The sequence below is a fragment of the Uloborus diversus genome, unplaced genomic scaffold, assembly GCF_026930045.1.
Source record: "Uloborus diversus isolate 005 unplaced genomic scaffold, Udiv.v.3.1 scaffold_1272, whole genome shotgun sequence".
In the NCBI taxonomy this organism is placed as follows: domain Eukaryota; kingdom Metazoa; phylum Arthropoda; class Arachnida; order Araneae; family Uloboridae; genus Uloborus; species Uloborus diversus.
The window spans coordinates 19022-35602 of NW_026557957.1; positions in this window are offsets into that span (position 1 = coordinate 19022).

Here is a 16581-nt window from a genome sequence, read left to right on the forward strand (position 1 = left end):
TCGGAAATATTTATTTTTCAAGTGTACGTTTATAACTTATGGAGTTATTGAGTCACAAACTGGCAGCAATGAACTCCGAAAATTTACGCTTAGCGTAAGCATCAACTTCTAATGTCAATAACAAAGCAACAAACAGTTTTTAAACTTCCATACTTTGCATTTCCTCATAGATATCCATGGTTTACCTAAATAAAAATTTTCATTGAAATCTGTGACATGTCAGCCACAGCTGATTTGCTCATTTCGCATGGAATGACCCACTTGGTGAATGACAGTAACTTTTCATCTTGTTTGTGGACAGCTTTCTTGTCTATTCTTCTGATATTACATTACACCACAAACTGTCTGAAGTCTGCAATTTTACAAAAAGAAAACACGTGGAATGGAATGTTTTACCTTCTTCTTTAGTATTGTTATTCACCGCAAGGTAGCGTATTAGAGCTCTGGAGTTGCGAATAAGTCGGTTGTCACGGCATTCACCATTCTTTAGTTTGTGTAGAACAAGATTTTCTCGCTAACAACAAATAGTATTTCAGGATCATTTTCCCACTTATCTGAAAGAACACCATCGAAAAGAAAAACTATTTTTATAGGAAAAAATATGTTCTTTCTCATGGTACCAACGAAAAGAATATGAAAGGTGACAAACTTGAGTTACAGGGCATTAAAAACAGGCTATTCTTCATGTGAACTATTTTGATAGCCACTTTGGATGCCAATATCTTATAGAAAATCAACATAAGAACACTCTAAAGAAGTTCTTCTGCCCTTATATAGAAGTTTGGTAAGACCTCATTTGGAGTATGCTGTTCAGTTTTGGTCTCCTTATCTTAAGAAAGATATTAATGTATTGGAAAGGGTTCAAAGGCGGGCAACAAGGCTAATAAAGCACTTTTTGAAGATTAGCCTATTAGTGACTGAAGTTTTTAATTAAACTAATGTTTTCTTTTTCGGATGAAAATGCTGAAAATTTTGTATTTTAAATAAAGTTTATAGATACAATAATACCAAAAGTAAGCCTTCAGCCAACAGTGTAGCATAGCTAGCAACAAAGCCAATAAGATGCTTGGGTTTATCAATAGATCTATTTCAAACAAATCTAAAGAAGTTCTTCTGCCCTTATATAGAAGTTTGGTAATACCTCATTTGGAGTATGCTGTTCAGTTTTGGTCTCCTTATCTTAAGAAAGATATTAATGTATTGGAAAGGGTTCAAAGGCGGGCAACAAGGCTAATAAAGCACTTTTTGAAGATTAGCCTATTAGTGACTGAAGTTTTTAATTAAACTAATGTTTTCTTTTTCGGATGAAAATGCTGAAAATTTTGTATTTTAAATAAAGTTTATAGATACAATAATACCAAAAGTAAGCCTTCAGCCAACAGTGTAGCATAGCTAGCAACAAAGCCAATAAGATGCTTGGGTTTATCAATAGATCTATTTCAAACAAATCTAAAGAAGTTCTTCTGCCCTTATATAGAAGTTTGGTAATACCTCATTTGGAGTATGCTGTTCAGTTTTGGTCTCTTTATCTTAAGAAAGTTATTAATGTATTGGAAAGGGTTCAAAGGCGGGCTACAAGGCTAATAAATGGACTTTCTCACTTAGACTATGATTCCAGGCTTAGAAGGCTAAAAATGCACAGTCTTGAGCAAAGAAGAGACCGAGGGGACATGATTCAGTTGTTTAAATTTATTAAAATAAAAGATGTTACGGGGCTGAAGTTTAGCACTGAAAACAGGACAAGGGGTCATTGTTTTAAGCTATTTAAATCTCAGGCTAACATGGATGTTAGGAAAAATTATTATTTCAGCAGGGTAGTGGAACCTTGGAACAGTTTACCGGAAGAGGTGGTAATGGGCAAGGGAGTAGATAGTTTTAAGAGGGCCATTGATCTTCACTGGGGATTGTAAATTGACTAGGACCAGTCTAGCTGGGCCCAGAGCCTGTTGCTGGTCGTCACTTTTGCATTTGTATTTAAGCTCTGAAACTATATTAAAAATATGCATATGGACAATAGAATTACAAAGTTCAAGCATTTGAATCATTTTGGTTCAGATTTTATGACATTCAAAAATCCAGGATAAAGTTTATCTGCAGCATTTTGTCAAGACTTTGCATACGTGCTACACAAAAGTTAATGAAATCAAATTCACAAAAATACTAGAACGTATTGACATCCAAAAGTACTTTAAACTCCTAAAATTTTTCAGGCTTTCAGTGTTATAAAATATCCCATAATCTAAGATTAAACATGGCAATTCGTTACGACAGACATAATTTCAAACTCGTTTTTTATCCTTATTCGAAAGAACACAATCGAAGAAAACACTTATTTTGAAAGAAAAAAATATGTTCTTTCTAATGGTATAAACGAAAAGAAGATGTGAAATGACAAACGTGAGCTATAGCGCTTTGAAAATAGGCTATTTTCACTTCAACCGTTTTTATAGCCATTTTGAATCACAATATCTTTTAGAAAATAGAAATTTAAGCTCTGCAACTGTAACCCATTAAAATCAAGCATTTTCACAATGGAATCACGCAGCACGAGCTTTGGAATTATTTTTGTTCAGATTCTATGACAACCTATAATCCATGAAAAATTTTTCCCATCGCGCTTTTTCACAAGTTCACGCGCATGCTACACAAAATCTAACGAACTCAAATTCACAGAAATACTTGAACATACTAACGGTCAAACATACATTAAGCGCCTAAAATTTCAGGCTTGCAGTGAGATTAAGTTTTATGTAAACTTGGCAATTTGGCACAAAAAGCTAATCCGCCATCTTGGATTACATTTTTCGAGGATCCTAGATCCTAAAGATTTGGATCTAGGAAGCTGAAAATTTACATAGGTTAGTTTCAAAGGCATCTCTAGGCCTCAAAAAAATTTCATCCAAATTGGAGATGGCCGAGTGGGGACGATTTGAAAACTCAGGTCAGTTGACACGGAATGGCTCAATTTTAATATATGTATTTGAATATTGGGGGAAAAAAAAGCAAGTGAACCGAATGATTTTGAAACTACGGTGTTTTTATTGCTCAGTTAATTTTGTGCGGTTACTTTGTAAACGAAAAAATGAACAAAATTCTGTTTTTGTTAACTTAAATGCCGTTGTCACTGTCTAATGAAAGTGTTTAAAATCGAATGCAAAATTTCAGACACACAAATACTAAAAAGGCAGATTTTTAAAATCATCACGCTTTTAAAACGAACTAAAATGAATAGCAGATTTTTTAAATCATCTCGCTTTTGAAACGAACTAAAAAGAATAAGAAAAAAAAAAAAACTCTCTAAGCCTTGTGTAGATTTAAAGCCCAATAGCGATTCAACATGTCTTACAGATTGCCTGAAAAGTTTGTGATAGCGAATTTTAATAGCAATCAAAATACTTGCAAAATTTAAAAGGAAAAACATGGGGTACAAGCACTATATGAATATAAGAAGTATAAAGAGTACATACATATATACAGAGTGTTCCGTTTTAACCTGCAAAGACCTTTATTTCCGCAACCGTTAGTCCGTTTGTTAAAGTTGTATTATTGTTTATATATATTTCTTTATTATTGTTTGGCAACACTAAGTAGTTTTTGAAGTTTTACAATGGCGATCATCTAGTACGTTGGAATAAAGTATCGCTAATAATGTCTTCGTCTTTTCATCTTTATAGTTCACACTTTACTCTGCTAAGTAGATACATAACCTTAATATATTACTTAAAGTCATTAGGTTATGTAAAATTTATCAGGTTATGGGCGCCAGCAAGCTCATTGCGTTTTTAAAAGATTAAAAGCAGAGACTAAGTTAAATCCGAAAAGGAAATAGTTCAAAGATGGATTTATCAAGAACTGTTAAGCCGTTATCTAGAGAAGTAGATTTTCCAATGTGGAAACGGAAAGTAAGAGATATATTAGATTATCACGAAGGATCATTGGAGGTAATTGATGGTAAGTTAAAGAAACCTGAAGAATTACCTAGTACAGCAGACGCAGCAGAAGTCAAGAAGTATGAAATATGCGCCAATATATACCGCAAAGCCAACAGTTATGCCAAGAGTATAATCGCAAGTACAGTAACAGACTCCGTTTATCAAAAGATTATGGACAAAGAGACAGCTTTTGAAGCTTGGGCAGCTTTGAAAACGTTGTTTGAAGCTTCATCAAAGGATCAACTGTTCAAAATCTGCAATGAATTTTTTAAGTTTGATTGGATTTTTGGAAATGACATTTCAACACATGTAGCGAAATTAAGTAGTTTGTGGAATGAGCTGAATAACGGGCTCATAGCTAAAGGGGAAAATAAACTTCCAGAAATGTTGCTCGTATGCAAAATTCTACATATTTTACCAAGTAACTTTAAATCATTCAAATCAAGTTGGATGCTTCTTGCAAAAGATGAAGAAAAGCTTTTTGAAGATTTGGCTGCTCAGTTAAGTATGTTTGAGCGAAATTTTGCCGACAACAATGAAAGAAGTGAAAAAGCCGCAGAAGCTCTTGTTGTCGCCAAGTCTAAAAATAAAGCGCATGCGAAGAAATTTCAAGCCAAGAACAAGCTAAGCAACAAAAATATTTGTAATTATTGTAAAGCCGTTGGACATTGGGTCAAGTCATGTTCCAAATGGATTGCAGATGGCCGACCTCCTAAGCCAAGCTCGAGCTTACAGAATATGTCCTGTAATAATCAAGTGAATATTTCATCGCCAAGTACGGCAATGACATCCTATTGTGAAGAAAGTTTCCTATCAGAAGGGGAAACAAGCACATTTTGGATAGATAATGGAGCTACAAGGCATGTTACTAACACATTTATTTATTTTAGCAATTTTGAGACATTTCCTTCTTCTGGCACCCATACTATCAAAGCGGCAGGAAAAGAAGTGTTGACAGCTTTAGGGAAAGGAAGCATTCTAGTCAAAGCTTCAGTTGGAAGAAATACAGAAGTAATTGAGTTGAAAGATGTCTGGTATGTTCCTGGAATTAGCAGAAATTTGTTTTCAGTGTTAGCTGCTCAAGATAGAAATCAGAATAGTGAGTTTACTTCTACTCCTACTGAATGCTGGTTGAAGATCAACAATGAAGTAAAGCTGTATGGCACTCGAAGTATATGTGGAACTCTCTACAGGGCTGCTCTAGAGCCAATACTTCCAGAAAAAGAAATCGAAGTTCAAATTGCAGATACGCATAGCGGTAAAAGTTCCTTACTGCAATTATATCACAGTCGATGGGGACATCAAGACAAGCGTCACGTTAGGAATATGCTCAAAAATGAATTTAATATCAAAGTGAATATTGATAAAGAGCCATGCGAGCCTTGCATATATGGTAAAGCACATCGTTTAAGGTTCGGCACTAAACCAAAAGCTACAAGAGTTGGTGAACTTGTGTCGACTGACGTCTGTGGACCATTCGAAGAGTCACACAGAAAGTATAAGTATTTTGTTGTGTTCAAAGATCATTATTCTAAGTACCGGTATGTTTTCTTTCTGAAACATAAGTCGGCTGTCGTGTTTTCTCTAAAATCGTTCATAGCTCATGCTGAAAATTTGGGACATTCAATTAGAGAAATCCTTAGTGACAATGGTGGTGAGTTCGACAACCAAGAAGTTCGAGAATTTCTTCAGATGAAAGGAATTATTCAGAGACTCACAGCACCATATACACCTGAACAAAATGGAACGAGCGAAAGAGAAAACAGAACGATTGTAGAAATGGCCAGAACGCTAAAGTATTCCAACCAAGAAATCGAATTTCCAGCATTTTTATGGGCAGAGCTTGTTAATACAGCTGCATACATTTTAAACAGAACTGGAATTTCATCCGTGGAAAACGCCAGTCCACATGAATTATGGTTTGGAAAAAGGCCAAGGATAAAACACATGCGCATAATCGGCTCACTTTGTTATGCTCATGTGCCGGTACAGAAAAGAAAGAAAATGGATCGGAAAGCTGTAAAAGGTTTTCTGATTGGTTATAATGGGGATGAACGCTATAGAATTTGGATAGAAGAAGAAAGAAAAGTAATCCTGTCAAGAGATGTGATTTTTCATGAGAAAATGAAAGAGTGTGAAAAACATATTACAGTCTTACAGGAAAATTCAGATTCAATAAATCATCCACCAGATCAAGAAATAGGTGAAGAAGAGGAAGAAGAATTAAGAGAGGAAAGTATTAACATGTCCGATACCGAAACTGAAAGTACAGATGAAGAGGATGAACTTAAGTCTTTACATGGTATGAATCTACGAGATCGTTCTCAGATAAAGAAACCAAAGCGATTTGAAGAATACATCATGGAAATTGAATCCTTCGTCTATGATGAAAAATATCCAGAAACATATCGAGAGGCTATAGAAAGTTCTGAAGTGAACAACTGGAAAAAAGCCATGGACAGTGAAATGACTTCTCTGAAAGATAATCAGACATGGAAGTTATGTAAACTACCTAAAGGAGTCAAGCCGATACCATGCAAGTGGGTTTACAAAATAAAAAGAAATCCAGATGGTCGTATTGATAAATACAAAGCAAGGTTAGTAATAAAAGGCTACGCTCAACGGAAAGGAATTCACTTTCAAGAGACCTTCAGTCCAGTTGCAAGAACAAGCACCATAAGAACTTTACTTAGTATAGCAGCAAGTGAAAATATGAATTTAGTACAATTTGATGTCTCAACAGCTTTTTTGTATGGCAAGTTAGAAGAAGATATTTTCATGTGTCAACCTGAAGGCTATGAAGATGGTACTGACAGAGTATGCCACTTAAAGAAAAGTCTTTATGGTCTGAAACAAGCACCAAGGTGCTGGAACCAGTGTTTTGGAGAATATTTGCGTAAAATTGGTTTTGTAAGAAGTGAAGCAGATCCATGCTTGTTTATTAGAAGAAGCAATAGGGAATTACTTATGTTAGTTCTGTATGTTGATGATGGTTTAGTTGCGTCAACAAGTAAAAATCACTTAGAAAATTTTCTTGGAGATCTGAAGAAAGAATTTAAAATTACAACAAAACCTGCTGAATACTACTTAGGGTTTGAGATTCATCGTCAGGAAGATGATTCTATAAAGTTATCTCAAACAGCCTACATGAAGAAAGTTCTTGAAAGATTCGGCATGAGTGATTGTAATCCTGTGTCTACGCCAATGATAAAAGAGAGTATTCAATCAGGGAAAGTAGAGAGTACTGAGACAACATTTCCTTATAGACAAGCCGTAGGAGCACTAATGTATATCATGACAGGAACTCGACCTGACATAGCTTATGCAGTAGGAGTAGCTTCCAGAGCTTTAGAAAGACCAAGTAAAGAAGATTGGCAAAGAGTTAAAAGAATATTCAGATACTTGAAAGGAACTTTAGACAAAGGATTAGTTTACAAATCAGGATACAAGAAAGGCATTATAGAAAGCTATAGTGATGCTGACCATGGAGGAGACACCACAACAGGGCGTTCAACAACAGGTGTTGTTTGTATTTACGCTGGTGGAGCAATATCATGGTGCAGTCAAAGACAGTCGACTGTAGCAATTTCCACGACAGAAGCGGAGATAGTTGCAGCTAGTGAAGCAGCCAGAGAATTAGTTTGGCTTAAGAGATTGTTCAAGGAAATAACAAATTTAAAGCAGGTACCAGAACTTAAAGTGGATAACGAGGCAGCAGTCAAATTATCTCAGAATCAAGGAGAATTCCACAAGAGAACAAAGCACATTCGTATTAGACATTTCTTTGTGAGAGAATTGGTAACGAATGAAGAAATTACTGTAAAGCGAGTTCCTACTGAATTACAGTTAGCTGACCTTTTTTACTAAGCCACTTTACGGTCCTAGGATTCTAAATCTGTGCAGCAAAATAGGACTGATTTAGAATTAAGAACTGCAAAAGAACATTCGGGAACACTAAACAATAATAAGGGAAAGTGTTAAAGTTGTATTATTGTTTATATATATTTCTTTATTATTGTTTGGCAACACTAAGTAGTTTTTGAAGTTTTAAAATGGCGATCATCTAGTACGTTGGAATAAAGTATCGCTAATAATGTCTTCGTCTTTTCATCTTTATAGTTCACACTTTACTCTGCTAAGTAGATACATAACCTTAATATATTACTTAAAGTCATTAGGTTATGTAAAATTTATCAGATGCATCATGCATATATCCAATTGCAAAAATGTTCAAAATCAGATGCAGAGTTAAGATATTGAAAGTTTGAAATAAATATAGAAATGAATTTAAAAATACAAAATTTAACTTTTTATCCGGGCCCCAGGTCCCCTAACTTATATTTAGGGAAATAATCTCCATTGAAAAATAATTCCAGTACAAAAAGTTTGAAATGAGTACGACCAATATTCACTGAGATATGAAATGCAGCGTTTTGGGACTTACACCACTTTTCACTCGCCATCAATAACACCTTTCGGGGGAAAATATAGCAGTTAACAAGTGCTCAAAATTATATGTACGCTTAGTAGGACTCGACCGATGCATCGGCGCCGATGGTTCAACAATTTAGCCATTGGCATCGGCATCGGCGGCCGATGCTAACTTGCGGGAAACATCGGCCCATCGGCCTTAAAAAACATCGAAAAGCCGATGGAATTGGCCGATGTTTTTGAAAAAAAAAAAGGACCTTTGCAGTTTTACTTTTTAATACAAAGTAAATGGAGTTGTTGTTTTCATATAAAATTATTTACTTAAATTTCAGTATGAATCTCTATTTTTAGTTATCCCTAGAAGAGTTTTTAATACTACATTCAGGTACCAGACAAGTTAATTATTGCGTTGTTTCTTGCAGCAGGATGTACGTATGTATCTGTCATAAGTCATAACTCAAAAATGATAATCTGTAGAAGGTTAAAGTTAATGTGGGGTCTGCGGACGTTCCAGTTGTGCACTTCATTTTTTGTTTTCGATTGGGTGTTCTGAAAAGCCTGTTTACTCATTCTTTGTGGCTATTAATTACTTATTTCAATGCAAAACTAATATAGCGTCTCAGACTGACGATCATTTGGTGATATATTGCCGAATTGGAGACTATGGAAACAAATATGAGATGGCGAAACCGATTTTTGTGTCATTTTATTAGATTCCCGTTGAACCGACTGAAATTTTTATTTTTTCGATATTTGTAATATGATTCACAGTAATGCAGTCTTTTCTGTATCGCTTCGGCGGAGTTACAAGTTTGGGGCCCGTCGAAATACATTTTGGGGATCACAGAAGTTGTAAAACATTTGTCATTCGCATTTTTGTAACTCCTTCGGTGGCCCTATATGGTTATGGGGCCTCTCGCGCAATTGCAACATTTGCTATATTTTAAATCCGCCATTGCATGTCAAAACAAACTCGGGTGCAAGTTTTGAAAGGGTTTTCTGCTCAATGTTTATGATTATTTTGAACTCTATTTTAACGAATATTTTTTGAATTTCCGAGAACACTTGCGTGCCCCTCATCCCACTCCCTCAATTTCTGAAATTAAACTCTAGTTGTACTTCTGAGTTGTTTAAAACTAACACCATTCATAAAATTGGAGATTTTTTTTTCAAACTTTATCTATTGTTTAGAAAGAATTTAGGGAATTAATGTAAGAAATTGATTAAAGACGTTTTGAGTGGTGACATAATTCGAAAATCAAAGGGACTTTTGAATTTTTTTTTTTTTTTTCAGAAGTGCTGAAGTAGATTCAGAAACTCTTCCGAGGCGTTGGTGGTAGCTGTTCTGTACTAAAAAAATGAGGCAGAGGTTGGGGCCGAAGTGTGATTTACTCCAAAATCAGAGGGTGACTCCCCTAACCCTACCTCGTCGTTTCAAGCATTTCTTAAATATTTAGCGATTATTTATTTTGGTCAAGAAATGTCATTTTGCGCATTTCTCATACTTGTTTCACCTATATTTCGTAAATTGCCATCTTTTTTGCATCATTAATTGCGATTGATTTTTTTTTCTGTTGTAAGTAACTGTTTTTATGTATTTATATAAAATCAATGAATAAGTTATTTTCGTTTTTTATAGAAAAGTTTCATGGATTTTCTACTATGCAATTTTTCAAATTTCAGAAAATTATTGTTAAATTGAAAAATTTAATTTGAACTTGTTTGTAAAGCTTTAAAAAAGATTAAACAATCAAATTGTTCAATACTATGTGTGCAAACATCAGATCAAGTAGTATATGTATTCAGTTATTAACTTGGTGTAAATATTAAGTTTGTTTATTGTACCTGCGTTTTAAGAACCTTGCTCTTTTCATGGCTATTTTTTTTCAGCAAAATGTATGTCACTGTTATAGCTTTTATGAAAAATGCAAACTTTTCTATTCATAAATTTTAAATAAGTATAAAAATATTCCTATTTTGATTTAATATTGTAATTTATCTGTAACCTTTTTTGTTTAATTTGATGACTAAAAAATGTCTACGTGCAATCTTTCCACTTTAATTGCGTAATTTGTTGACGGTTTCATAGTTCTATTCTTTTTTTTTTTTTTTTCGAATGATTAAACAACGATGTTTAGTGTACCTAAATTCATACATTATTACAACATTACTGAAATCTTAGTTATACGCTCAATTAAAAAAAAAAAAAAGAAAAGAAAAAAAAAAAAAACAAATCAATTGATTATTAAACAGTCTCTTTGTTTTTCTTCCTTCTTTTTTTTTTTGGCTATTGTTCTTTCTCTTTCATCATACAGCAGTCAAAAAAGGAGAAGCATAACTACACCCTATACAGATTGTACGTAGTACAATGCAAAAGTTCGGGGACAAGCTGTATAAAATCTTACCCAGAATAGTTCACATTACCGAAGCACATCCACCTTCAAAAGGTCGCCTTAAGGGACTATGTACTTCTGCCAGTGTTCATATAACTTTTGGAAAAACTCCTGGAAGTCATTTTTCGCTAACTTCTATAATGCAGCTTCATCTTCTCCTGACGGAAAAAAGCCGCGTCTATGCAAATATTTTTATGCTGGGAACAGGTAAAAGTCACACGGAGCTAAGTCCGATGAAACATTATGTTATTTGTTTGTCATATCAGAGTATTGACCAATCGAACCGTGCATCCTCAACATGAAAGTCGCCTTCTTCCCCACGATGAAGTTAAAGCAGCAGCGCAAGAGGCCTTACAGGAATTTGCGAAAAATGTCTTCCAGGAGTGCTTCTAAAAGCTATACGAACGTTGGCAGAAGTGCATAATCGTTCAAGGTGACTTTTTTGTAGATAGATATATGCTTCGGTAATGTGAACTATTCAGGGTAAGGTTTTATACAACTTGACCTCGAACTTTTAGATCATACTACGTACGTATTAGTTTTCAATTTACTATTTCATAACGTTTTTGAGTGACGCAAGTTTACGCGCATGAAGACATCACAAGAGAATTTGTAATAATTAACTGAGGAAGCGTTCAAAATGGATATTTGGTTATCTATATGTTCTTAGGTACATATGTATGTACAGATGTGCCGAAAAAACTTGTGAAGTATAAATTTGATAATAGTAAAATAGAAATTTAGGTCGAAATGTTTTTTTTTTTTTTGTGATTACAATTCTTTATTCGTAGAAAGGAAGTAAAGTGAAATGAATCAATGATCCTTTAAATCCCTGGCAATCTTATCAATTTATTTCTGTTTGATTTTTTTTTTTTTTTTTTTTTTTTTTGCCATCGGCCAACGGCCATCGGCCATCGGCAATCGGCCATTTGGAGGAAAACAATCGGCCATCGGGCATCTTTGAACAATCGGTCAACAATCGGCATCGGCCCATCGGCCAAAAAAATGCCATCGGTCGAGCCCTAACGCTTAGTGTGATTTTGCAAATTGTTCAAGGTTTTGTAGTGTGTTTTTGCGCATTACGGCATAACATTTGCATTTATTTTTGAATAGCAATGAAACATATAAATACCTTGTTTTTCTTACTTTGACGACCTGTCATTCTTCTGAAACAGCGATAAGTTCCAATCTCATCTTCTGTACAGCCCTTTAAAATTTTGAATTGGAATATCTCCTTGAGTTTTGGTGGCACAAATGTCAAGTTTTTTGTCTCAGTAATAGTTTTCAATGAAGATTATTTCTATAAGTATTAGTTAGGGGATCTAGGGCCCGTATAAAAAGTTAAATTTTGCGTTTTTTGACTCATTTTTATTTTTGCTTCAAACTTTCAATATCTTAACTCTTGATCTGATTTTGAACATTTTTGCAATCGGAAGTGTTCATCTAGGACTAACGGTTGGGAAAATAAAGGTCTTGCAGGTTAAAACGGAACGCCCTGTATATTTTCAGGAAAATAAAGCTATCGGTGATTTCGCGATTTTAATATTTTTTGAATTTACTAGTAACAGAATCAAAATTTGATTATAATATATAAAGTTGAAATGTTTCGCGAGTCTTTAATTTTCTCTATTACGACGGCCTCGTGAAAATTAAAGCCTCGTGAAAATAAGTGCTTTTCATTAAATTGACCTTGAATAAATCACTTAAGTGGAGGGGGGGTGGCAGATTTCAAATCTGCCTAGGGGCGGAATGAACCTAAATTCCGCCTTGACCATATTAGATATGCCAACATGGGCGCCCATATGCAAAATTATAAGGGGGGGGGGGGCTCAGATGGACCATGGTTTAGCATGATATTTTTCCCATGAAAACCAATTTCGTGACATTTTAGAGTCATTAAAATTTGACATTTTTAATAACTCATTCATTAACGGCGGGAGAAGAAATATTTTTACATTTCTGCAAAGAAAAAGTACTAAAAGCAAAGAAGTTTTAATTTCTAAGGGGGGGGGCTCGAGCCCCCCTATATGGGTGCCCTTGTATGCCAAGCTTTTGCAACCCTGTCTTTACATTAGGTGCACCATATCCCAACTAAATAGATCTTCGTAGAAGAGAGAGACACTGTACAATTTAAAAAAAAACACCAAATCAGATTCAGCTGGAAAGCAGAATACTACTTTCGATTTCGATTCTGAGTCACAACTGACTACAACTGTATTTATGTCGAGGACTGCATACTAAGTACCTTGCCTCCATTATTTTTTTATACCGATAGATGGCAGCACCATCACCGGATCGAACAGTTAATGAGAATTTAGAACTAGATCAGGAGCTAATAGCTACCTGGTGCTGGCACCCCCATAGGTATCGTTTCACTTGGAGGACATTGAGACCACGAGCATATTTAACGTCGCCCAGTCCCCTTTAATGACGACGGTGGATCTTCGACCATCGAGGTTCGAACTCAGGACCCTCCGGCCCCGAATCCGACACTCTACCGATCGGGTTACCACGGCGCAGAATACTACTTAATTTGCGACCAACGTTACAGAACAGATGCCTAAGGCTGCTGAACAATTCTGTGAGGAAAAAACACGAATACGAAATGGAAACACTGATTTTTTGCGTTTCCTGGTCCTCAGGTGGGGCATTCCAAAATTTATTGTAAAAGTCTTTCAACATGAACTCTTATAAAATATTTACAAAAAGAAAAAATAAGTATGCAAGAGCGGTTTTTCTATAGTGTGCATTCTAAAATGTCTGCTCATATTTGTATCAAGAATAATCTTTGTCAGTGAGATTTTAAGTGTTATTTTTAAATGTAAACTGGAAGTCAAAAAAAAAAAAAAAAAAAAAAAAAAAAATTTAATTTTAATTTTGGCTTTTTGAATTCAAATTATGTTTTTCGCAATCACGAGTGTGTGTATGTATAGGGGAGTGTGTTTGTGCCCAGGCATGAGTTGTGTGTGTGTATGTATGCGTGTGTGTTTGTGTCAGTGTGTGTGCATGTGTGTGTGTGTGTGTTGTGTCTGTGTGCAGCATGAGTGTGTGTGTGTGTAGGCATGAGTGTGTGTGTGTGTAGGCATAAGTGTGTGTGTGTGTAGGCATGAGTGTGTGTGTGTGTTTAGTCATGAGTGTGTGTGTGTAGGCATGAGTGTGTGAGTGTGTGTGTGCATGTATGTGTGTTTGCAGGTGTGTGTATGTATGCGTGTAAGTGTAGGATATGGGCGCAACCTGGAGACGGTCTTCGCTAGAGGAGCAGCATCGTGAGGCCGGTCGTCGGTGATGCTGCAGAGGGTGCTGGTGGGAAAATAAAATGATTGGAAATAAAAACAGTCAAATGAAAGCAATAAGCATTCGTGATTGCTCAAAAAAAAAAAAATCTAATGATCACTATAAAATAGGTTTTTCTGCAGAATGTGAACTCCAATGATATTTCAAAATGAAGTACTAACGAAAGCATTTCTGCAAATGTTCTCCGATGAAGGTTTTTCTTGAGCATGTGTCCTCAAATGGATTTTTAAAATTCCTCTCAGAGAAAATTTCTCTTCACAATGATCACAAGTTTACGGTTTTTCTCCAGTATGCGTTCTCAAATGTATGTTTAACCCTAGAGAAGTTGCGTTTCCTTTTGTTACGCTAGTGCTCGCACTTCGGTCTTTTCCCCGCCGTAGCGATCCGTGAGACGAAAGCAGAAGAAAGGAAGTGCCGGGGAGAAAATGACACCTGACTAGGATGGCGCGCTGTTGGTCTAAATGACCAACATATATTTCCAAAAGCTATGCAAACTTGAAATACCGATGAAAATTCTCAGAACTAAGTGCGTGGGCTGGGGAGAGTCTGACCTTCAGCTACACAGATGGGCCCCATTATTAGAATAAGGGGTGGTGAGATAGAGCGAAATATCTGACAACGGGCGGGGAATCGACCGAAGCGTGACTTCTGTAGGGCTAAAGATGATTTCTGAGAAAATATCTTTTTACATATTTCACAAGAGTACGGTTTTTCTTTGGTATGAGTCCTCAAATGGAGTTTCAAGGCGAAATTTCGACCGAATTCCTTTCCACAGTAGTTGCTGGAATATGGTTTTTCTTCAGTATGTATCCTCAAATGGATTTCCAAATGTTCACCGTTAAAAAATGACTTTTTACAAATTTTACATGAAAATGGATCTATTTTTACTTTTTTTTTTTTTTTTTTTTTTTTTACAAAAAAGGAAGTATTGTATTCGCGAAAAAAAAAAATGTCATCCAAAAATCGGCCATAATTTCCCTTTTTCTCTTCCCCGAATGAATGTTGTTTTTTTTTTCAACCCGAACACACGTGGATATGTGCCTAGGAAAGTACAGACACCCGAAATATCCATTTTGACGATCCCCGAGTTAATTACAACGAGTTTTCTCGTGACGTCTGTATGTACGTATGTATGTCGCATAATTGAAGAACGGAATGTCCTGGAAAGTTGAAATTTGGTACGTAGACTCCTAGTGGGGTCTAGTTGCGCAGCCTCCTTTTTGGTTGCATTCGGATGCTCCAATGGGGGTCTTCTGCCCCTTTTTGGGTGGAAATCATTGTTAATTTCGATGTAAACTCAAGTGGTGTTATAATTTGGCGGACACTTGGCGATATATCGGCAGTCCTTTGGTCACCAACTTGGCGACAAATTTGGCGATTTTTTTTTTAAATCTGGTTTCAATTTGGCCATTGTTGGTGATACTTAAAAACTAATGAATCATATTAAAACTGCCAATAATGAGAAAATGACATTAAATTGGAGTAAAAGGAAGTCATGTGATGCACACATCAGCTCGTTTTGTATGCGTCCTCAAATGCCTCCTTAATGTTTCACATTCAGAAAACGACTTCTCTCAAAACTCACAAGCATATGGCTTTTCTCCAGTATGCAATCTTAAATGTTTTTTAAAACTTGCATTGAAAGAAAACGTCATTTTACAATGATCGCAAGAGTAAGGTTTTTCTTTGTGTCCTTAAATGAACTTAAACTTTCGCTCTGAGGCAAGGGCGGATACAAGGGAGGGGCGATGGGGGCGATCGCCCCCTCCTTGAGCCGAGAAACTAGTACTTTCTTCAAGTATATTTTCGATATTAAAGTTCTAAAAACGCAATTTTACATAATCTTCGATGGTGTTAGAAGAAAGGGAGCTATTTCGGAATTGAAGTTTTGAAAACGCAATCGTAGCCCATCTCTTATTACTCTGGGGATGGGGACTAGAACTTTCAATAGGATTTTTTTTTGAAATTGAAGTTCGAAAATCTCAATTTTATACGATCTTAGATGATAATTAGGGATAGGTTCAAAGGCTCACCCTGGATATGTTTTGAAAGAAACACAACTATAGGACACCTTTGTTTACATAAGGATAAGCGATGGTGTTCAGTACACTCCTTCGAAAGTTTTAAGAGATTGAAGTTAACAAGAGTGAACAGTAAAAAACAATCGCCCCCCTCCTTGAACATTTTCTGTATCCGCCCTTGCTCTGAGGAAATGTCTTTCCACAATAATCACAAGAATACGTTTTTTCTCCAGTATGTACATACCTAGAAAATCTATCATAGCATGACGGGTGCAATCGTCTTGGAGAGAATTTGTGTCAAATTTGATATGCTTAAATAGATTTAAATGCCAGCAAACTAGTAAAAATCAAATGAAATAAACATATTAATTATGACAAAAAATATTTATTTATTTACACATTATTTACATACTTCTTACTTCAAACAAACCTTTCGTTTGAAGCAGGGGTGATTGTGAGTTCATCAAAAAATACCTGAAAGTTTCAAAACGAGACCGGGGGGGGGGGGGG